Source organism: Oryctolagus cuniculus, chromosome 7, assembly GCF_051225735.1.
Source record: "Oryctolagus cuniculus isolate XC-2025 breed Fujian yellow rabbit chromosome 7, ASM5122573v1, whole genome shotgun sequence".
Lineage (NCBI taxonomy): Eukaryota > Metazoa > Chordata > Mammalia > Lagomorpha > Leporidae > Oryctolagus > Oryctolagus cuniculus.
In genome coordinates, this window is record NC_142873.1 from 18,832,078 (window position 1) to 18,854,186 (window position 22,109).

The window sequence follows — 22,109 nt, forward strand, 5'->3', positions numbered from 1 at the left end:
TCAGAACTGAGTTTTGTTGCTGCCCCTGAGAGGAAGACCCGTTCCCAGCTGGAGGGAGGTCCTCTCGAAGATCCCATCACCAGCAAGTGTGAGAGTCATAGCATCAGCCCCAGCGATGTCCCAAGTACCCCAAAAGAAAATGTTATCAAAGGAAAATGGAAGCCCAGGAAATGCAAACTGGCCTGCAGGTTCCCTGGCCTGGAGATGAAGGGAAAACCACAGCCCACAGAGAGGAAGATTGTGTGCCGATTCCCAGGCCAGGAGATGAAGGGAAAACCACAGACCAACATGTGGGCACTGACCTTCAGATTCCTGGGCCTTCACGCCTAGACAGAGGTAATCCTATGTGTGTGTCTGAGATGTACTTGTTCCTTCTTACACTGGGCACAGATTATAGCTCATTTCTGTTTGTTCAATAGGGTAGAACTGTAACCTCTCTGTTTGGATCAATAATTTGAAATAGAAGATACAGTAAGAAACCCTTGTCATGTAGAAACCTGACCCACAAAATAGGATACCTCCCCTCATAATCAAGTTAAAATGTTTACAGTTGAACTTCTCTCCCTAAAACATGCTGTTCACCATCCACTCACTTGATTGCAAGTCCTCTATTGGGTTGAGAAATATACATGGAACAATCACATTTTATCTGATTTTATTCCCAGGCCAATTTCCAATGCGGATTCCTAGGTCTCATTCTCCAATGTTTGTCCTTCCCTCTGACCGGTATACAAACAGGATATTCTCAAAAAGAAAATTTCTTAGGGGAACTGAAAAAAAAAATGGGGAAACTCTAGGATGACTGAAGAGTGCCTGTTTTAAAGTTAATGTTCCCTTCAGAGTTGAGTGAGTAAGCTATTAGGCACACAGCAGAATGGTCCTAGGTGTAACTAGATGTGGAATCATCTTCAGAGAAACTTGGTGTCTGTTCTATTGACATGAGTTGTGCTGTGGTTACACTCCCAGTTCTGTTTGCTTACTGCAGAAAACTAATCCATTTCTAATGCACCAGAGAGCAGGAGGAATTGGGGTGACATCACTCACTCCTGGTTGGGAGAGGTCAAGGGCCCTGGTTCCCCAGCACTGCAGAGCTGGGCTGGAGTTCAGGGCAGGACTCTGCTCATTTGGCTGCCACTTCCCTCTCAGCAGCCCAGGGCTCCCCTTCAGCCAGTCTCCCCACTAGAACTGAGTTTGCCTGGCCTCTGCCCCACTCAGGCCCAGATGCAGGCTCAGCTCTCACCTGGACCTGACCCAGCTCTCCTTTGATTTTTCTTCTCTCCCTCTTTCAGATCCCAAGTACAGTTGGAAGGACAGAACAGTATTGCTGATTGTAACATCCCCACCTCTTCAAAACATCTACCACAAGAGCTCCACTTCAACAGCAACCAGAACACCAAGAACGCAATTTCAACACCATGACCTGCCCTCGGCTGTTTTTATCCACTAGGCTGCTTCCCTGAGAGCTGGCACAGTCTTCCACCTCCAATCTGAGTAAACACCAAAGGAGACCCAGGCCTGACTCCACAGCTGCTCTAGAGAGAACACCACCTGGCTCCTCTCCAACTACCTCCTGTAGAGATCTGAGGTCAGGAGGAGCTGGAAGCAAACAGCACAGGACTCTGGGCACACACTGCCTTTGGATGGGGCGAGCTCGGTGTGGGCAGTGTCAGAGACACAGCGCCCTGTGCACAAGGCTGCATGTGAGCAGAGGAGAGGATCGAACTCTGCAGGACGTGGACCCTGACCCAGACAGCTGGCCCTCTCCTTCACACTGCCAGCATCCACATAGAGGACAGCAGGAGGAGGAGACTTTGGGGCTCAAAAGGACAGGAAGGGTCTCTTTCCTCCTTTTGAACCCCAACCATCTCCCCCTTCTGCTGTCTTCCATGATGGGAACGCTGACTGTGTGAAGGCGCAGGCCAGGTGTCTGGCTCGGGGTCTGCATCCTGAGGATCTCTGATGCTTTCCTCAATTTTACACTCAGCCTCACTCTTTGGCCAAGCACCCGATGCAGGGAGTGCTGTGTGCTCCCTCCCACATCCCCCCAGGAGGCAGAAAACATCTTGTGTGCCCATCAGGTCCCCTGACCCTGGCATCGGTCAGTTGGTGAAAGCTGTCTGTTGAGCTGTACATCCTAAAGATACGCTCCTTCCTCTGTATCCTAACAACTGTGGAGAGGGTGACCCCTCAGAGCCTGAGCAAAAAGGGAGTGAGCAGCGGCCCTGGCGGAGGTCCGGTCATCAACCCAGGAGGTGGCCATTGATGGGCGTGATAACAGCAAGTTCATGGTGATGAATGCAGCAGTGTGGCCGGGAGGGCCCAGGTGGGCGAGGTGGACTGAGCCTGCATCAAGGAACCGGACACCTCTCTGAACACTCCTCTCTCCACGTCCAGAGTCAGGCAGCGCAGATGCGGGCAGGACCTCATCACGAGGACGCTCATCTCTTACAGCTGCTGGTCCTGCCAACTCCACTCAGTGTTGCAGGAGAACTGGGGGCTCCTGATGCAGGACATGGGCCAAGGCACCCAGAGCCCCAGCAAACAGCAAGGCTGTGTTCCTGCCGGCCTGAGGCAGCTGCAGGACGAGGAGGGGCCATATGCCTGCCCCCACGCCGACCTGGAAATCTGAGTCCTCGAAGATTCTGGACGCCCGCTGCTTAGTAGGTGCTCCTGGTCAATGAACAAACCAAGCCAATGGCACCGCTGCCCTGTGGTGGACCTGTTTCTCACAGCTACCATTCTTACTTCCACTGTCTGTCATGCCTGTGATGACACAATTGTTTTCCTTTCATGAAAATTGGGATCCTAGGGAGGGAATTATGTTTCCACCTGAGTGTGCCTCCTCTCAGTGTAACAGCTGCCTTAGACACCCTGTCAGCACATCTTGGGCTCCTAAAATCTACAACTTCTCATTAAGATATCGCTGTCCAGGCCCAGAAGTGTCTCCTGTGTCCTGGAGTGTAACTGGAATCTCAAAAATTTTGATTCAGATCCCAATATGTATTCCCTGTTTTAGTTAAGTGTTTTTAAAAAGAAAAATTCCAAAAAAAAATTAAAAATTTAATAAGAAAAAAATTTTTAAAGTAAAAATAGAAAATAAAAATGGTACTGCATTGTTTTTTTAAAAAGGAAAAAGATTTAAAAAATTAAAATTTTGAAAACTGTTAAAAAATTTAAAAAGAAAAAATTAGAAAAAATGTCATTTAAGTGTTTTTGAAAATAAAATACTGAAAAAATTATAATTAAAAACTTTAAAAACAATAAAAAACAAAAAATAGGAAAGTACTAATAGGAAAATTAAAATGCTACTTCATTTTAGTAACTTTTTAAATAGGAAAAATTTAGAAATATATATAAATTAAAAATTTTTTCAAAAATTTAAACTCAGCAAAAAAACTAAAACTCCATTTCAGTTCAGTGTTTTTGTAAATACAAAAATGCTAAAAAATTTTAAATTTAATAATGATTATACTTTGCAAATGACAAAAGAGAAAATCAATTATTCAGAACAAGTGTAAAATGTCATTCCTATTCACTGTTTCATTTAATGGAGAAAATGCCAATTAATTAAAATTTAACAACTTTGCAAAAATTTAAAACTTAAAACAAAAAAAGCAATACTAAGGAAACAACGTACAACGCCATTTCAGTTAGTTATCTTTCTAAATAAGAAAATGCTAAAAAGAAAGGAAAAAATTTCAAAACAAAAAGAAATTACTAAGAAGGAAAAAAAATGCCACTTCAGTAAAATGCCACAATGCAACCAAAAAAAATGTAAAAATTCTTTTTGCTTTGTTTGACAACTCGAATTGGTTCTCAACAGCTGACCAGTGATGATGACAAGTTATTCAGAACCTCCAGAACAAACCGCCTGGTAATTTATGCCAAGAGACAAATCAGCAGTCCTCTAGGTTTTTCCTTGGATACCACTTTCACCAGCCCTAACTTAGGTGAAACTCTCTGCAGAAATTTTACAAACTCTTTGCTGATTTTGATACCTGCTTTTACTTTTGTTCTGTAAAAATCATACACTTTCGATAATAAAATTTCAGAGTTGAAATAAAACACTTTGGAGAGTGCTGCTTGGAAGATGGACAAATATCCTGTTTGAAAATGGCCTTCCTTTAACAATTTTACCATGCATTAACCATTCATGCCTGTGTCAGTTATTATATTCAAGTCTAATACTAGATTTCTAATAGAATTCTTCCTGAAGACTGGATCCTGGCATTCTGTAGTTCAAAAGCATTCTCACCCCAACGTGGAATGTTATTGCAAATATCCTGTTAGCCCATACCATTGAATTTTTTTCTCTATCTCTTGGATTTTTTAATTGCAGTGTTATAATATATTACATCTCATATTGGGTGTGTCAATTTTTTACCCTTGTATCTCTCTCTCTCTCTCTCTCTCTCTATTTATTTATATATGAAGTAGACTGCTTTTCTCAAGCTATAGCAGAGAGCCAGATCAGAAGAGGAACAGTCGAGTCTTGAACCAGAGTCCAAATGGGATGCAGGCACTGCAGCCGGAGGATTAGCCCACTATACCACAGTGCTACAACCGGGTTTTCCAATATTTAAAGAGATTTATTTATTTTTCTTCAAGGCAAACATAAGAGAGAGGGAGAGCTAGATAGAATGAAACACACACACACACAGAGATGTTCCATCTGATTCACGTCTCAAATGCCTGCGGCAGCCACGGCTAAACCAGGCGGAAGTAAGGAATCCAACAACTTAAGCCATCTGCTGCCTCCCATTACTACAGGAAATATGGCTTAGAAGCAGCTGGGTCTTGAACCAGGCACTCTGACATGGAAGCCGCTGTCATACTGATGACTTTACCCAGGGTCCCATGATGTCAGCACCTGCCTTCCTTAAAAAATAAAAAAAGTGTATTGAAAAGCAGCATTACAGTGAAGAGGCAGAGGATGAACAGTGGGAGAAAAGGGAGAGGGAGGTGGTGCTGGGGTGGAGAGAGAGAGAGAAATACCTTCCATCTACTGGTTCACTCCCCAAACGCCTGCAAATTCAGGGAAACCTCCTGGCTGCCTTGAATGTTTCCATTCCTGCACTTGGGACTCCAGGCCAGAATCCAAGTGTCTCTCCTGGAAGGCCAGCCATCTGCCAGCAGGTCTTAGGACTTCCTAGCCTACATGACCACATGACACAGTGCCTTATCCCATGATGCCCTTGGGATCCAGGGACCACAAGTGCAGGTTCCATTCGCAGTGATTTTGAGAATTGAAAAAGAATGCATCTGTACTGTCCATATACCATCTTTTTCCCCTTGAATTCTTCTACACACAGTATACCATTTACATCATAGTCTCTTTAGGTATAATAAGATATTTAGGGACAACTGAAAACATATGGGAGAATATTTGGTCCAATGCAAATGCTACCCATTTATGTACAGGACTTTAGCAATGGTGACTTTAGTGCCTGCAAGTGATCCCAGACCCCATCTGACACAGAGCTTCATGGACAACTGTCCATATTCCATAAGTCCTCGCAGGGTCTCACCAGACACAAATTATCGTCCTGAGACTTGAGGTGCAGGTCTAATGAATCCTGCAAGTACAGAAGTAGCTTTGCCCCTGGGGAACAGGTCCCCACTGGAGGCGTTTTCAGATGCACACTGAGCTATGGATGGGAATGGGGATTCTGGTGAGGTCTGCAGTGGAAATGAGGAATAGATGTGATTGAAGACCAGGAACAAGGTGAACCTTGTTTGTAAGAGGCAGGGAACTTGGTTTCTGGCATTTTTCTAGAAGGTATAACTTGCCAGGAATGAAACTGGACATTAAATGGAGGTAAATTCTCAGTAGTGCATTAAAGGTGAAGTTGGCTTTCTGGCATTTTTTAAAAAGAATTATTTATTTGAATGGCATAGATACAAAATAGGAGAGAGAGACTTTCATTTTGTTACTCCCCAATGGCTAGGGTAGGGTCAGGCCAAAGCCAGGAGCCAGGAGCTTCTTCCAGGTGGGTGCGGATGCCCAAGCATGTGGGCCAACTTCTACTGATTTCCCAAGATGTTAGCAGGGAGCTGGATCAGAAGTGGAGCAGCTGGGACCTGAACTGGTGCCCATATGGGATGCCGACTCTGCAGGTGAGGACTTAGGCTTCCACGTTACAGCACCAGCCACTGGCTTTCTGACTATTTATACTAATGTCAAAAAAGAGAAATTAATTTCTGGGAATTCTTAACAAAAAGGAACTAGAATTTGAAGATTTGGAAAACTGCGTCTATCCACATTACAACAGGTGAAATGCGCACCACATGAATGCAAGACACCAATACTGGTGGGAATTTGTTCTGGGGATACAGAGCATGGGGGAACTCTCTCTAAATCCTGCTGCTCAGTTTATCCTCTAATAGATTGCTGTTCTATGAATAAGTGTTACATTTTACAAAGAACGTGACAGGCTCAAATAAATGGTGGCATTCTGTGATGTTGTGGTTAATACAAATTATTGAAGTGACCGACACGAGTCACAACCATTGGTGAACTCTATGCCTGTGCATTCAGCCTGTGATCTCAGAGATCATCTTAGAATCAAGACAGCAGAGCAGTTAGGTCAAGGTCAAGGTCTAGGTCTCTGTCCCTGATGGAAGCTGTGAAAGTTATGTGGCTGTGCCCCTTTGGACCTAGCAGCTCTCCACACCCGCACACTTCAGTCAGCCGAGGTGATTTTTTTTTTTTTTTTTTTTTTTGGACAGGCAGAGTGGACAGTGAGAGAGAAAGACAGAGAGAAAGGTCTTCCTTTGCCGTTGGTTCACCCTCCAATGGCCGCCGCGGCTGGCGCGCTGCGGCCGGCGCACTGCGCCGATCCGATGGCAGGAGCCAGGAGCCAGGTGCTTTTCCTGGTCTCCCATGGGGTGCAGGGCCCAAGCACCTGGGCCATCCTCCACTGCACTCCCGGGCCACAGCAGAGAGCTGGCCTGGAAGAGGGGCAACCGGGAGAGAATCCGGCGCCCCAACCGGGACTAGAACCCGGTGTGCCGGCGTCGCTAGGCGGAGGATTAGCCTAGTGAGCCGCGGCGCCGGCCCTTCTTTATGCAGGGCATGAGGAGAAATCAGCACTGAGAGGCAGAGACTCCACCAGATGACCTTGAACACAGGAGTGAGCAGTGTCCCTGGGATGGAGAGCAAGAGCCTGAGGCGCTGAGGCTTTCCAAGCTTCCAGGAAGACAGGAAAGGGCCACTCCTCCTGGGCACTTAGGTCCTGGTGCACCTGAGTCTGAAAGTGATGCTTCCTTGGTTTTCTTTGTTCCTGCGCAGCCAGGAGGCCTGGGTGCCTGCATCCCCCTAGGTGGTATCCCTCCAGTCACCACAAGGAGGGGCTGTGATCCTTCCACATGGCACTGGCTGGCAAAGCCAAGTGTTCCCTTTGGTTTGGCTGTTGCCAGGCATTTTCGTTTCTTTTCTTTCTTTCTTTCTTTCTTTTTTTTTTTTTTTACAGGCAGAGTGGATAGTGAGAGAGAGAGAGACAGAGAGAAAGGTCTTCCTTTTGCCATTGATTCACCCTCCAATGGCCGCCATGGCTGGCGCGCTGCGGCCGGGGCACCACGCTGATCCGAAGGCAGGAGCCAGGTGCTTCTCCTGGTCTCCCGTGGGGTGCAGGGCCCAAGCGCTTGGGCCATCCTCCACTGCCTTCCCTGGCCACAGCAGAGAGCTGGCCTGGAAGAGGGGCAACCGGGAAAGAATCTGGCACCCCGACCGGGACTAGAATCCGGTGTGCCGGCACCGCAAGGTGGAGGATTAGCCTAGTGAGCCCGGGGGCTGGCTTTTTTTTTTTTTTTTTTTTTTTTTTTTTTTTTTTTGACAGGCAGAGTGGATAGTGAGAGAGAGAGACAGAGAGAAAGCATTTTCACTTTCTGGAACTGGAACTTGCCTATTTTGGTGAGCCCAGGTATGGAGCTGTCTTGGATTAGCCAGTCCAGCCCAGGCCTGAGGTCTGTCTGAGGAACCTCAGCCACTCAGCCTGGAAACCCAGCACCTGTGGATTCTGTCATCTCCCTCAGCCTCCCCAGCAAAGACCCAAGGCACTCCTCCTCTTCCTGTCAGAAGGCAGCAGCCCCTTCCTGTCAAGGGGGTGGGGGTGGGGGGTAGGAGGAGACTGAGGGGAGGGTGGAGGAGCTGCATCCAAGGAGAGACAGGAGGAGGTGGTGGAGGTGACACGCTGGGGAGCTGAGCAGAGTGGAATGAGTGAGGCGAGGGCCCTGTGGTGGCAGAGTGGTTCATGCAGCACCTGGGAGGCAGGCATCCCATATGGGGCCTCATAAGAGCAAGAGTTCAAGTTCAGTTGGGGACACTTCCATTCCAGCTGCCTGGGAAAGCAGTGGAGAGCGACCCAAGGGGTTGGACCCCTGTCACTGACACGGGCCATCTGGGTGGAGCTCCAGGCTCCTGGTCAATCTCTCCCTTTCTCTAACTCTGCCTCTCAAATAGATAAATGTTTTTTCTTTTGTCTTTTTAATGACTGGAGGAAGAAATCCGGGAAGACCTGGGGCATTGAGGGGGGAGGCGTTGGAGGAGGGGGAATTCCTGAATCACAAACGTTTCACAGCTCTCAGAGCCCCCTGGGCAGAGGGAAGGGAGCACTATGCAGGGTGGGGCAGGAACTTTACCTGTGGGTGGGAACCTGGCAACCCAGGCCAGAGACTGAAAGCTCTTCTCTGTCCCTGAGCCCAAGCTCCTTCTCCTGGGCAGAAGTCTGAGGGGGCGGAGCAACAGGGACTCCGGGGTGCCTCCTCCGGATATGGATTAAGGGTCCTGGGCGACCTGCCTGTCACTGGAAGGGCCTGATAGGAGTCCCCAGGGAGAACAGGGCCCACGGAGGCGCGGTGTCCTCTGCTGAGCCGACGTGCCCGAGCTGGTGTCCAGGGGTCCGGGGAGCACCTGCGGCGTGTACGCTCTCAGGAGCCCCAGTCTACGGAGTCTGAACCCAGCCACCTGCAGAGCGGTTCCTCCCGCGGCTGAGCCCTGCGTATTTCCAAGGAGCCCACCGCAGACAGAGGGAACCTCAGGCGTCCCTCTCCTGGAGCACATGGCGCAAGGGACTCGGTGTCCCCTCTCCTGTCCCACATCCCGGTGTAGGGACAGGAAGGCTCTGGGCCCGGAAGGAAGCTCTGCGGGCCACTGCAGTCCCCTTGTCACTCCTGCCCCCGCTGCAGCTGGGACCTCACAGCACTGACCCCTGTCGATTTCCACCACCCCCCGCCCCCATCCAGGAGTCCGGATCCACAAAGCTGGTACTGAGAGCAACAAAATCTCCCTTACATGTAACCTGGTGACAGAGCTGTGGTTCGCGGTCCACTGCGAGTCCTCCTGGCTGGCTCACTGGTGCCCCCAGGTGTCCTCTGAGATCCAGTCCCCACTGCCCGCGGGCCCCGAGACCAACGAGTCCGGGAGTGGGTCCGCAGGATGACCCCCAGGGGGAAGGGCTTCTCTGCTAGAAGAGCCACCGCTTCCAGATCCCAGGTCCCAGCATTCCTCTCCTGGAACCCGTGTCCCCTGGGGATGCCAGGAGCCCATGGACAGCTGCCCGCCCAGGGAGCACCGGGCTGCTCTGCCCCTCCGTTCCCTTCGGTTTCCTGCCCGGTCTCACTGGGGACTGCCCATTCCAGGAATTCCAACGCCCTAAACACAATGGGTTTCACCTGGGGGCGGGGGGGGGCTTTGGACATCCCAAGGAAGACAGCTGAGAGCAGAAAGACTGCGGAACAGTGAAGCAGGGCAGAGTAGACACGGAGTAGGGAGGCGGCTGGGAGGGAGGAGGAGCCTGTATCCTGGGGACAGTTCAGTGATTGTTCCTTGTGCACAGTGTCCAAGGAGACTGAAGCTCTCACTGCTGTCCTGAGAGCTTAGTTCTATATGTATAATGATCTGTCCAGATCATAAAAATGGTTTCAGAGAAAAAGGCAAATGAGGTAGCTACAGGTGGTGATGAACCGATGAGAACCAATGTGTATGAGCAGTGAGTGTGCCAGGCACAAAGCTCCCTGCATTTGGGCCGGTGCCGTGGCTCAATAGGCTAATCCTCCACCTTGCGGCGCCGGCACACCGGGTTCTAGTCCCGGTCGGGGCGCCGGATTCAGTCCCGGTTGCCCCTCTTCCAGGCCAGCTCTCTGCTATGGCCAGGGAGTGCAGTGGAGGATGGCCCAGGTGCTTTGGGCCCTGCACCCCATGGGAGACCAGGAAAAGCACCTGGCTCCTGGCTCCTGCCATCGGATCAGCGCGGTGCACCGGCCGCAGTGCGCCAGCCGCGGCGGCCATTGGAGGGTGAACCAACGGCAAAGGAAGACCTTTCTCTCTCTGTCTCTCTCTCTCACTGTCCACTCTGCCTGTCAAAAAAAAAAAAAAAAAAAAAAAAAAAAAACTCCCTGCATTTAACACTTCAGACAACCCATGTAGGAGGCCCTCCTGTTTGGCCTCCTTTGTCATGAGCAATGGAGCCACAGAGCATTCAAGCCTCCTGGACAGGGTCACGTCGCTGCCCAATCTTCTTGTTTTTTATTTGAAGGACTTCCCATGAGGAAGAAAAAAAAAAACCCACCCCAGATATTCTAAACTGACTGAACACTCACAGGCAACTTTTCCTTCTCGTGCTGGAAATAAACCTTCTCAGATGCAGAGTGCGAACTTCACACAAAAGGGCTCTGAGTCTGTGATAAGACGAGGTAAAACAAGCCCGACTCATCATGTTGTTTGAACGCCTACAAAAAAATAAAAACAAGCAGCTCATTGTACAACCTTGGTAGATGAATGACTGTCACTTCTTGATCCCAAATCATAGAACTGCCCGTGTTGTCAAAAGCATCCAATAGGTAATAAATACCCCTTCTTTAAGCACTCTCTCTAATCCCCCCAAACAAAGCCCACATGCTCTAACAGATTCTTTGTATCACCCTCACTGAGGGCAAGAGATGCTGCAGTTATCTCTCTCCATGCTAGGAATGAAGAGCCCAGTTGTTACTAAGTGTATTTCTCCTAGCTTTGGCTTAAGGGCATTAACACCAGCTCTCCAGGAATAAGCAGCTGTGTAAACGCAGCCTCAACAGTAAAGGTTTATGTTGTCCATGTCAGGCTTAGGCTCTAGATCTCCACAACTTGTTTTAACCCTTGAAAGAAAACAAAAGATTGTTTCTGTCAAACCCTTTAATATTTCAGTAACATGAAATATATTCAGAAAGGATTTTTGCACATGTGAGGTAGGGGGGTTGAGGGTCAGGTTAGAGTAGATAGTTAAGACAGAAGGCACCTCACAAGCTCATCTTCAAAGGCCTGGGAACACTCTTGCTCTCTGCTTTGCTTAAAACTGGTGGCATTTTAGTTACCTGGAATGTGAGTCAAAGAAGCCACTCAAATAGGACAAGCATGGTGGCACTTCCTTCAAGGTGGTACCCTTTCACTCTAGAGGGGATATCCCTACATACCCTACCACTAGAAGTCCTTCCAGAAACCTCTATTGGTCTTCTGGCAGGCGTATGTTTATTTTACTAAGATGTCCTTGGCAATTGCCAATTCCTTCTAAGTACATGCAGTCCACATCATGTTATTCTATATATGGCCAGGTGGTGTCCTTTGGGAAGGCAAGACCTTCAAGACTGCATAATGCAGAGAGCAGGACAATTGACAAACCCTGAAATAGAAAAATGAGGGTGAGTTGGTGACCATGCCAGGTCAAAGTGAATTATTTCTCATGTTGTTCATCAACAACACAGCATTTACTAGATCAGGCAACAGGGTCTATGCTAACTTACTCCACTAAAAATACAACACCTGGGTCCCCAGCAGTAATAATAGAATCTACATTCAGTATCCAAGACCCACTCATTTATCTTTTTGTATCAGCAAAATCAGTGATTTGAATAGTGAATCAACATTTTGCATTTTAATCTCTGCAGCCCCCTGGGATGTGGACAGAGATATGGGGCCAGAGTCACAGACTCTCTGGCCCTTATTTCTCACACTTGTATTTGTCATAGGGCTCAGGGAGCTAATGTAGTTATTCTGCAATGCATTAAAGCATACCAATTCTAACTAGGCATTCAGAAATTGGAGGAATAACCACCATGTGTGTGCTCACTGGACCCCTGAGCTAAGATTTTATCTTGACCTTCATAATCCTTTTCTGACTGGTGGATTGTGGTGGTGAACATCTACATCAATGTAAATAGTTTCTTATTTGAGATGTCCTATCCCCAAACATGAAACAGGGCACTTGAGTACAAGTAATTTACTCAGAAAGCAGGAGCAGGGGAGCAGAGAGTGAGGTTGGAAGGGGGAAAGGGCCAATAAACAGTGCATTATAGGGCTGGTGCTGTGAGATGGCCCAAATCCTTGGGCCTGTTGGTCTCTCCTTTGTGGGAAACCTGGAAGAAGCTCCTAGCTCCTGGCTTCAGATCAGCACAGCTCCAGCCGTTGTGGTTATCTGGGGAGTGAACCAGCAGATGAAGACCTCTCTCTCTCTCTCTCTCCCCCTCTCTGCCTCTGCCTCTCTGTAACTCTGCCTTCCAAATAAATAAATCTTTAAAAAAATAGTGCATTGTAGAGCTGGCTAACAGTATGAACAAACAGAGCCATATCCACCTAAAAACCCCAACAGAGCATACTGTAAAATTGTCACAATGAAGGACAGCAAACAAAAATATTTGCCCCATGACTCTTACATCCCATTGGGCGATGTTTACCTCCAAGGATGTCAATTTCACCCCAAGTCCCACTTCTTGGCTGGCATCTGCATGCAGGGTATGAAGTCCTGTGAATCTGAAGAAAGCCCAGAGGTAGAGTGGACAGTGTGTCATACTGTTGGATTCATGGAGCTGTCCAGCACAGCGGCAGCTGAAATGCTAACTGAATCCAAGTGTGGCAGTACAGGACAAGTGCTTCTAGACAGCCAGTATATACATGCTTTCCTTGCATGCTTTCCTTGCATTCTCATAAAGAACTCTCTGGGCGCCGGCACTGTGATGTATCAGGTAAAGCCGCCGCCTGCATGCTGGCATCCCATATGGGTGCTGGTTTGAGTCTCTGCTGCTCCACATCCAATCCAGCTCTCTGCTATGGCCTGGGAAAGCTGTAGCAGATGGCCAAAGTCTAGGGCTCCTGGCTTCGGATCGGCAAAGCTCTGGCTGTTGCAGCCAAATGGGGAGTGAACCAGTGGTTGGAGGACCTCTCTCTCCCTCTCTCTGCCTCTCCTTCTCTCTCTGCGTAACTCTAACTTTCAAATAAATAAATACATCTTTAAAAAAAAACTTCCTGATGGGGCCAGCACTATGGCATAGTGGGTTAACACCCTGGCCTGAAGTGCCAGCATCTCATATGGGCACCTGTTCAAGACCCGGCTGCTCCACTTCTGATCCAGCTCTCTGCTGTGGCCTGGGAAAGCAGTAGAAGATGGCCCAGGTCCTTGGGCTCCTGCACCTGAGTGGGAGACCCAGAAGAAGCTCCTAGCTCCTGGCTTTGGGTCAGTGCATCTCCAGCCATGGCAGCCAATTGGGGAGTGAACATTGGATGGAAGACTCTCTCTCTCTCTCTCTCTACCTCTCCTCTCTCTGTGTAACTCTGACTTTCAAATAAATAAATAAATCTTAAAAAAAAAAAAACTCTCTGGGACCAGTGCTGTGGCATAGCCAGTAAGGCCACCACTTGCAGTGCCAGCATCCCATATGGCCACTGGTTCAAGCTGGTTCGTGTCCTGGCTGCTCCACATCCAATCCAGCTCTCTGCTATGGCCTGGGAAAGCAGTAGAAGATGGCCCAAGGCTTTGGGCCCCTTGGTCTCCCCTTCGTGGGAGACTGAGAAGAAGCTCCTGACTCCTGACTTTGGATTGGCACAGCTCCAGCCATTGTGGCCAATTGGGGAGTGAACCAGTGGATGGAGGACTGTCTCTCTCTCTCTCTCTCTCTCTCTCTCTCTCTCTGCCTCTCCTCTCTGTGTGTAACTCTGATTTCAAATTAATAAATACATCTTTAAAAAAATGAAAGAAAGAGGCTCAGATAGCTAAAACAATAGATAGAAATCCATTAGGGTATTGTCAACATGTAACCAATCCCTTTATCTGATTACAATTTACTGAAAGTCCCATGTCCATTTCCATTTCCATTTCCAGTCCTCATTCTTAATATGAGCACCATTGCCCCTTCATTATTAAATGCGTGAGTTCTGACTCATAGGCCAAGGAAACATGCTGGGTGATTGTCTTAATGAGCCCCTTATTTTTTCACCTAGAAATGCTCCCTTCTTTTCTAGTTCCATTTTTTAAAATGGCCACAGTGGCTGGGGCTGGGCCAGGATAAAGCCAGGAGTCTGGAACTTCGTGCAGGTCTCCCATGTAAGTAGCAGGGCCATCTTCCACTGCTCTCCCAGGTGCATTAGCAGGGAGTGGGATCAGAAGTGAAAGAGCTGGGATTTGAACCAGTGCTCATATGGCATGAAAATATTGAATAAATAGGGGCTGGCATCGTGGCACAGAGAGGCCGCTGCCTGCAATGCCAGCACTGAGCTCCCTGCTAGTGTGCCAGCCATTGTAGCCATTTCAGGGGTGAACCAGTGGATGGAGGATCTCTCTCTCTCTCTCTAACTCTTCCTTTCAAATAAATAAAATAAATCTTTTTTAAAAATATGCTGAATAAATAAGTACATTTTAAAAATAAAATATATAACAGCTATTTCTTATATGACATATAGTTTATACGTGAAAATATCTCAATGTCATAAATTAAGGAAATGCATTAGGACTTCAAAGAATCCCACTGTTCACCTCCCAGAATGAAATGAAAAACACTGATGATATAATTCTGGTGGCACTGTAAAAATCAAATAATCACTTTGGAAAACTGTTTGGAAGCATCTATCAAACTGAATATATGTGTACCTTACAACCCAGCAATTCCCTTGCCATATAAATTCATATTTCTCCTTACTCAGCTCATTGGCTGCATAACTTCACAGGGCACACATATGGCCCAGTCATTAAGATGCCCAGATCCTGCATGCCTAAGCTTGAGTTGTGGCTTGGCTCTCAGTTCTAACATCCTGCTAACAGGTACCCTGAGAGGCGGTGATGACTCAAGTACTTGAGTCCCTGCCACCCATGTGGGAGACCTGGATTGAATTCAAGCTCCCAATTTCAGCCTGGCCCAGCTCTAGTTGTTGAGGGCATCTGGAGAGTAAATTAGCAAATGGAAAGTCTCTCTCTGTCTCTATATCTCTGTCTCTCTGCCTTTCAAGTAAAAATAAATAAGCATTTAATTAAAAATATAAAATAGGGGCTGGTGCTGTGGTGCAGTGGGTTAACACCCTGGCCTGAAGCGCTGGCATCCCATATGGGCGCCCGTTTGAGACCTGGTTCCTCCACTTCCGATCCAGCTCTCTACTATGGCCTGGGAAAGCAGTAGAAGATGGCCCAAGTCCTTAGGCCCCTGCACCTGAATGGGAGACACAATAGAAGCTCCTGGCTACTGACTTTGGATCAGTGCAGCTCCAGCCATTGCGACCAACTGGGGAGTGAACCAACAAATGGAAGACCTCTCTCTCTCTCTCTCTCTCTCTCTCTCTGACTCTCCTCTCTCCATGTAACTCTGACTTTCAAATAAATAAATCTTTTAAAAAATAAAAATAAAATATAAAATAAATTAATGTTGTTAAATTGTAGTTTTGCTGTTTGACACATTGCAGATTTTTTTTTTTTCCAGTGTTGCTTGAGGTAGCAAGAAATATTCCTGTTTATGGGCATTCAGGTTATAGTTCAATTAACTATCACAGAGCAATGATATGAAATAAATAAAAGGATTGGCTTAAATTAGATACATCCTTCATGGCTGGCACTGTGGTGTAGTGGGTGAGGTTGCTACCTGCAGTGCCAGCATCCCATGTGGGCGCCAATTCGAGTCCCAGATGCTCCTATTCTGGTCCAGCTCTCTGCTATGGCCAGGTAAAATAGTAGAAGGTGGCCCAAGTCCTTGGGCCCCTGCCCCCTTGTGGGAGATCCAGAAGAAGCTCTTGTCTCCTGGCTTCGGATCGGCCCAGCTCCGGCCATTACAGCCATCTGAGGAGTGGACTGGTAGATGGAAGACCTCTCTCTCTCATTCTCTGCCTCTGCCTCTCTGTAACTCTGCCTTTTAAATAAATAAATAAATCTTTTTTAAAAATGTTAGATACATACATACTATCTTGGTGGTATGTCATAACATTGTAAAAGAGCAAAAACATTTTCTCCTCCACTCATTGTGGCTTCTTGGCTGGAACCCTATAACCTAAGGCAAATTAATGAGAGAAAAGCCAAAGTTTAATAACTTGTATCCCTTTTCTATAGATGGAAAAACCCACTGAAATAAGTAAATCTTTAGGGTCTGTGCCCAAAAAATGACTTTGATTTTATGCTTAAAGTCAATCATTCTTGGAAACAAAGTAAGAAGGATATGGAAAAAGACCCAGTTAAAATAGGATGGCTAGGAAGCGCAACAGAAAAAGTGTTTTATGTAGATTTCATCTGGTACCTTCTCCATTGATAAAAGTCTCTAGCGATTCTTTTTCTCAGATTTATTTATTCATTGGAAGGCAGAGTTGCAGAGAGAAAGGGAGGTACAAAGTTTTTCCATTTGCTGGTTCATGCTTCAAATGGCCGCAATGGTGGGGGCTGGACCAGGCCAAAGCCAAGAGCCTGGAAGCCCATCCCACTCACTGTGCCACACGCCATGGGCGCCTCTAGTGATTCAGAATCATGCCTCTCTGCCTGCTGCAGAGAGGCAGCAGCTTTATGAATGGAGACTTCTTTATAGATGTAAATTTCTCTTATAAAAGAGTAACTTCTTGGCTGGCGCTGCGGCTCACTAGGCTAATCCTCCGCCTAGCGGCGCCGGCACACCGGGTTCTAGTCCCGGTTGGGGTGCCAGATTCTGTCCCGGTTGCCCCTCTTCCAGGCCAGCTCTCTGCTCTGGCCCGGGAGTGCAGTGGAGGATGGCCCAGGTGCTTGGGCCCTGCACCCCATGGGAGACCAGGAAAAGCACCTGGCTCCTGGCTCCTGCCATCGGATCAGCGCGGTGCGCTGGCCGCAGCGTGCCGGCCATGGCAGCCATTGGAGGGTGAACCAACGGCAAAGGAAGACCTTTCTCTCTGTCTCTCTCTCTCACTGTCCACTCTGCCTGTCAAAAAAAAAAAAAGAGTAACTTCTATTTTCAAAGCTTTTCTTGGCTGGCATTGTGGCATAGTGGGTAAAGCCACTGCCTTCAACACTGGCATTTCATATGGCCTGGGAAAAGCAGTGGAAGATGACCCGGGTGCTTGGGTCCCTGCCACCCACATGGGAGACCCGGATTAAGCTCCTGGTTCCAGGATTCAGCCTGGCCCAGGACTGGCTGTTGTGGCCAGCTGGGGAGTGAACCAGCAGATAGAAGACCTATGTCTCTCTGTGTGTCTCTCCATCTCTCTCTGTAACTCAAGTAAATAAATCTTAAAAAAAAAAAAAAAACTCATTTGTCTATAATTTCCCAAAATAATCAATTCAAAATAATCCTTACACCAGAAAGGTACTTGAGGGATGGCACATTCTAGTCTCTGAGAGTCATATTCTGGGAAGGAGTGTCCTGAACCCCATCATTATATTAAGTGGAAACCAGTTATATAATTACATTTTCAAATAAAGGAGGAGGTGGGCATTTGGCCTAGCAGTCAAGATGCCTGCATCCCATACCAGAGCCCTTGTTCTATACCAGCTCTGCCTCCTGAGTCCAGCTTCCTGTAGCAGTGACAGCTCAAGTGATTGGGCCCCAGCCACCCACATGTTGAGACCTAGACTGAGTTCCAAGCTCTTGGCATTGGCCTTGGCTGGGGGCCATTATGGACATTTAAGCAGTGACTCAGCAGATGGGAGTTTTCTCTTTTTTCTAATAAATGAATAAAAATTAAAAAACAAATAAGGGGGGGCAGAAATCTTTTGTATTTATGCTTTGCATGTCTATAAAAGCAGAGAGAATGGTATAGGAGACACAATATTTCTTGCTATTTTTTGCACAAAAATCCATTTCCTCCTCCTAAGAGAAAATCCCGATTACTTGGGAGTGACTGCCCATCTCTACTTTAGGTTTTCGGAGGAGAAGTAAATGGGGATGCCTGTCTGCAGCAGATATATGAAAGGCTTGGAGCCCTCTCTTACCCCTGCGGTGCAGTGGGAGCACAGGTAGGTGACCTAGGTTTGACCAAATTAGATGTTCTCTCCAGTGACTTTGAATCTTGAGAGAATGGTGTGACCATGGAGGAAACGGTTGTCTTTTATTTAGTTCGGTTGCCTCTGGCACTGCTTGGATGCTAGCAGGAGCTGTCCCAGGTTAATTTTCCTCACCACCGAGAGCTGGCATTTCCCCTACTCATGTTCACGCTTGCATCAACAGTCTTGCACTTTATGGTTAGATTACACTGCAGCAACAGCTTGAAGTCTCCACGGTTTATCACTGTTTCTGACACCATCCATTCCAATATGAGCTGCTCCTTGCAGTCACCCAGGGATCCATTTCAACCTGCACTTGCATAGCCAATCCCAGCGGCAGGGAAAGAGAGAATGGCAGCCTATGCACTGGCTCTTAAAGGGGCTCCAGCAAGGACAAAAATGTCAATTTCTCCTCTTTTCCATCTGCCAGAGAAGGCCAGGGAGCTGGATCTACAGTGAATAGGGTGGGAATGTGTAGTCACTCTACAGGAGAGGACACTGGGTCCAGACTAGAAACACAGCCCATCACAGCAGGCACTCCATTGGGTCTTACGTGAGCTGTGCAGTTGTCACCAGCAGTGTCCAGCCTGCCTCCATTCTTTTTTGTGGTTGGAATAATGAATTATAGGGGCTGGTGCTGTGGCGTAGCGGGTAAAGCTGCTGCCTGCAGCACTGGCATCCCCTAAGGGCGCTGGTTCGAGCCCCAGCTGTTCCATTTCCAATCCAGCTCTCTGCTGTGGCCTGGGAAAGCAGTAGAAGATGGCCCCCAAGTCCTTGGGCCCCTGACCCACATGGGAGACCTGGAAGAAGCTCCTGGCTCCTGGCTCTGGATCAGCTCAGCTCTGGCTGTTGTGGTTATTTGGGGAGTGAACCAGCAGATGGAAGACCTCTCTCTCTCTCTTTCTCTCTCTCTCTCTGTATCTCTTTCAAATAAATAAAATTTTAAAAAATTTAATGTGGAAAATGCACCTGACTGACCAGGCAGGCATCTTCAGAGAACTGAGCACCCAGTCTGCATTCAGACTGGGTAGAGGGCTCTCTGGGCTGGGGTTTGTGGAATCCCTCCCAGGACGTTATCAGCACTGTGTTATAGGACCCAACAGTCCCCTGGGCCCAGGGCAGGGAGGATTCCCTTAAGCTGCGCTGAGGAGATGGCCGAGACCCATTTAACAAGGTCATGGACCAAGGGCAAGGCTTTGGTGTGCAATACCTTTATTTGGAGGCTCTGTCAAAACATACTGCCTCGGAAGTCCTGTGAGGGAGGGGAGATCCTGGGAGGACGCCCAGGGCCTGCCCTGCACCACGCTGCCGGTGGGCCCTGCTCTGCACTGGCTCGATGCTGTACTTGAAGCTGAACGTGCTGTCACAGGATAGGCGTTTGCCTTTATGTCTTGACGATGGGGCCGTTTAGGGACCACAAGGCTAAGTTTCACCGGGCAGGAACATCTAGGATCTTTACAACTTTGGCAGGTGATGTTCTCCACGCGGCAAGGGTTGGAAGACTTGCGACATGTTCTGCATAACTGAAGTCAACCTTGTGAGTGCCCTGCACACCCCGCAGTAGGCGCTGTCCCAGCGGATGTTACAGTCCTTGCAGCGATAACAGCCGTATTTCTGCTCTAGGAACTGGAGGCGCGGGCGCTCCTTGCCCGGCTCCACGCTCCCCGGCGACGACCCCTCGGGAGCCGTCGTCGTCTGGCCTCGGTCACCGCCGTCCGCCCGGGGCCCTCCCGTCGCCAGCGGCTGCTCGGGGCCGTCGGGGGCTTTCGGGGGCCGCCTCACCTCCCTGGGCCTCCCGCGGCCACAGCCCCGGATGGTCGGCGGTCTGCTCCCAGCTCGCCCGCACCGCGGCCTGGGCCTCGTGCCCCTCCTGAGACCCAGGCGGCTGGGACGTCTCCGTGGCCGTCGCTTCTCCGTCCTCGGGACCTTGGGGCCCGGCGGGCGGCGCCCCGGGCCTCTGCTCGCCGCCGCCGCCACCTCGGTCCCCTCCAGCGAGGCGGCGGGAGACCACCGCCCAGTACATGGCGAAGGCGACGGTGCGCGGGGCTGCGGGGAAGCGGGGGGCTCGGGGCCGCGGCCCCTGCGCGGGACAGCGTGCGCCGCCCCAGCGAGCGCTGCACCGAGGCGTCGCGGCGCGGGTTCACCTGCACGGCCACGTCGCGGCTGCTGGGCTTGCGGGGCCGCGGGCCGAGGCCAGTCCTCACTTGCGACAGCAGGGCCCGAGCTGCGCCCGCTGGGAGCCGTCAGCTGCCCGTAGCCCGGGGCGGACGACGAGGCGGCGGCTGCGGCGGCGGCAGGGTAGCCCCCGTGTCGGGGCCGCAGCGCCCTTGCCCTTGGGGGCGGCGGGTAGGGGTACGGGCACGAGTAGGGGCGCACAGCGGGTACGGGTAAGCGTCCAGCGCCTCGTCCCCCAGCGCAGCCTCCTTCCACACTAATGTATTCAACTGCAGACTTCCACTTGTGTTCTATAGCACCTCTCGCACAATAGTGTCTACCTGCTACCTGAGTTTCTCCCTTGGGGAAGGTTTGTGGCCTTCTCCAGCCGCTCATGTCTAATTAACAACCACATTTTTTTCCTAGTGAATGGACTTGATTTGAGCTATTTCCGGAGCCAAGGCCCCTCACCTAGGGCTCAGAAGCTACTGACCTTGCCAAGGAGCCCTTAAGCAAAGAGCAATCAGGTACATTTGGCGAGAACTCTGGGACCCTTTCCCTTAACTTTCCCTGAAGGAAAAGGGAAGAACTGACCACAGCTGTGGGATGCTACTGGCAAGCCAATGGAATTCCTGGGGACCAGACGATTCACTATTCGGAGCTGAGCTAAGACGGGGGATCCCGCGGGAAGTGGATTATATATATTATATAAATTAGCTCCAGCAGGACCTCTGGAGTCATCATTGGTTATTCTTCCAATGACCATTGTTGGGGGCAGCTGCAGAATCCCCACAGGGAGAGATAACTGATTACCTGGAGAAAGTCTCTAACATCTAAGAGATAAACACAAACAGGAAAATAAAGGGGCAAACAGAGATAATGGAGGGAAAGGAAAAGTTAACAAAACCCCTTTGGATGTCTTCAAGTAAGAGGAAATATTGTATCCATGCAAATAAGAATAGAACGCTATTTATGAAAGAAAAACACACAAGAGAGAAACCCGGAATTCTTTTTTTTTTTTTTAATAGTGAGAAGTTAAAGTGTGGTAGAATAGCAATTATTGGGGCAGGTATTTGGTGCAGTGGTTAAGAGGCCACTTGGGGTAGCCTCATCCCATGTCAGAGCTCCTGGGTCCAACTTCCCAGCTCCACGGCTGATGCCAGCCTCCTGCTGCCAACACTCGGAGGCAGCCAGTGACGGCTCAGGTGCTTGTGTGCTTGCATCCACCTGCATCGAGTTCCTGCTTCCCAGCTACAACTTGGCTCAACTTCAGCTGCTGCAGGCGTTTGGGGAGTAAATCAGTGATTAGGAGCTCCTTCTTTGTGTATCTGCCTCCCATATAAATAAATAAATAAATAAATTAACCAGAAGTATGGAGGATACAAGATGTATATATTTTTTAAAAAGTCACAGGAAAGAAACAGAAGGTATGCTTTGATGGAGATATGCCCATCTCAACCAATGACTTAAAATACCCACCCAGCTAGTAATATTCTTACTCAATTTTGTGTTTCTGAATAAATTAACTGAAGAAAATGAAATGTTATACAACAGAAGAGAATTTCTTGTGAACCCTACTGTTGAAATGTAGTACAGTATTAGAACTTCCATGTAGTTGGGTTTTTAATATCTTTAAAAATGTGTCTTGAGTATTAACTGGGAATAAAATGTTCATAAATAAGGAATGACTCATCAACATCGTTTTAAATTCATAGTTCCTAAATTTGGGCTAAG

At 48.7% G+C, this 22,109-nt stretch overlaps 1 long non-coding RNA gene and 1 pseudogene across 1 annotated transcript; one reads left to right on the plus strand and one right to left on the minus strand.

The window, feature by feature from the left end:
* Positions 1 to 4: 4 nt before the first annotated feature.
* LOC149125346 (uncharacterized) lies at positions 5 to 3,340 on the plus strand. Its single transcript, XR_016236998.1, has 2 exons — positions 5 to 336; positions 1,290 to 3,340. It is a non-coding gene; the product is annotated as an uncharacterized LOC149125346 (long non-coding RNA).
* Positions 3,341 to 19,289: 15,949 nt separating this feature from the next.
* LOC100345510 (zygote arrest protein 1 pseudogene) lies at positions 19,290 to 20,306 on the minus strand (annotated as a pseudogene).
* Positions 20,307 to 22,109: the final 1,803 nt, after the last annotated feature.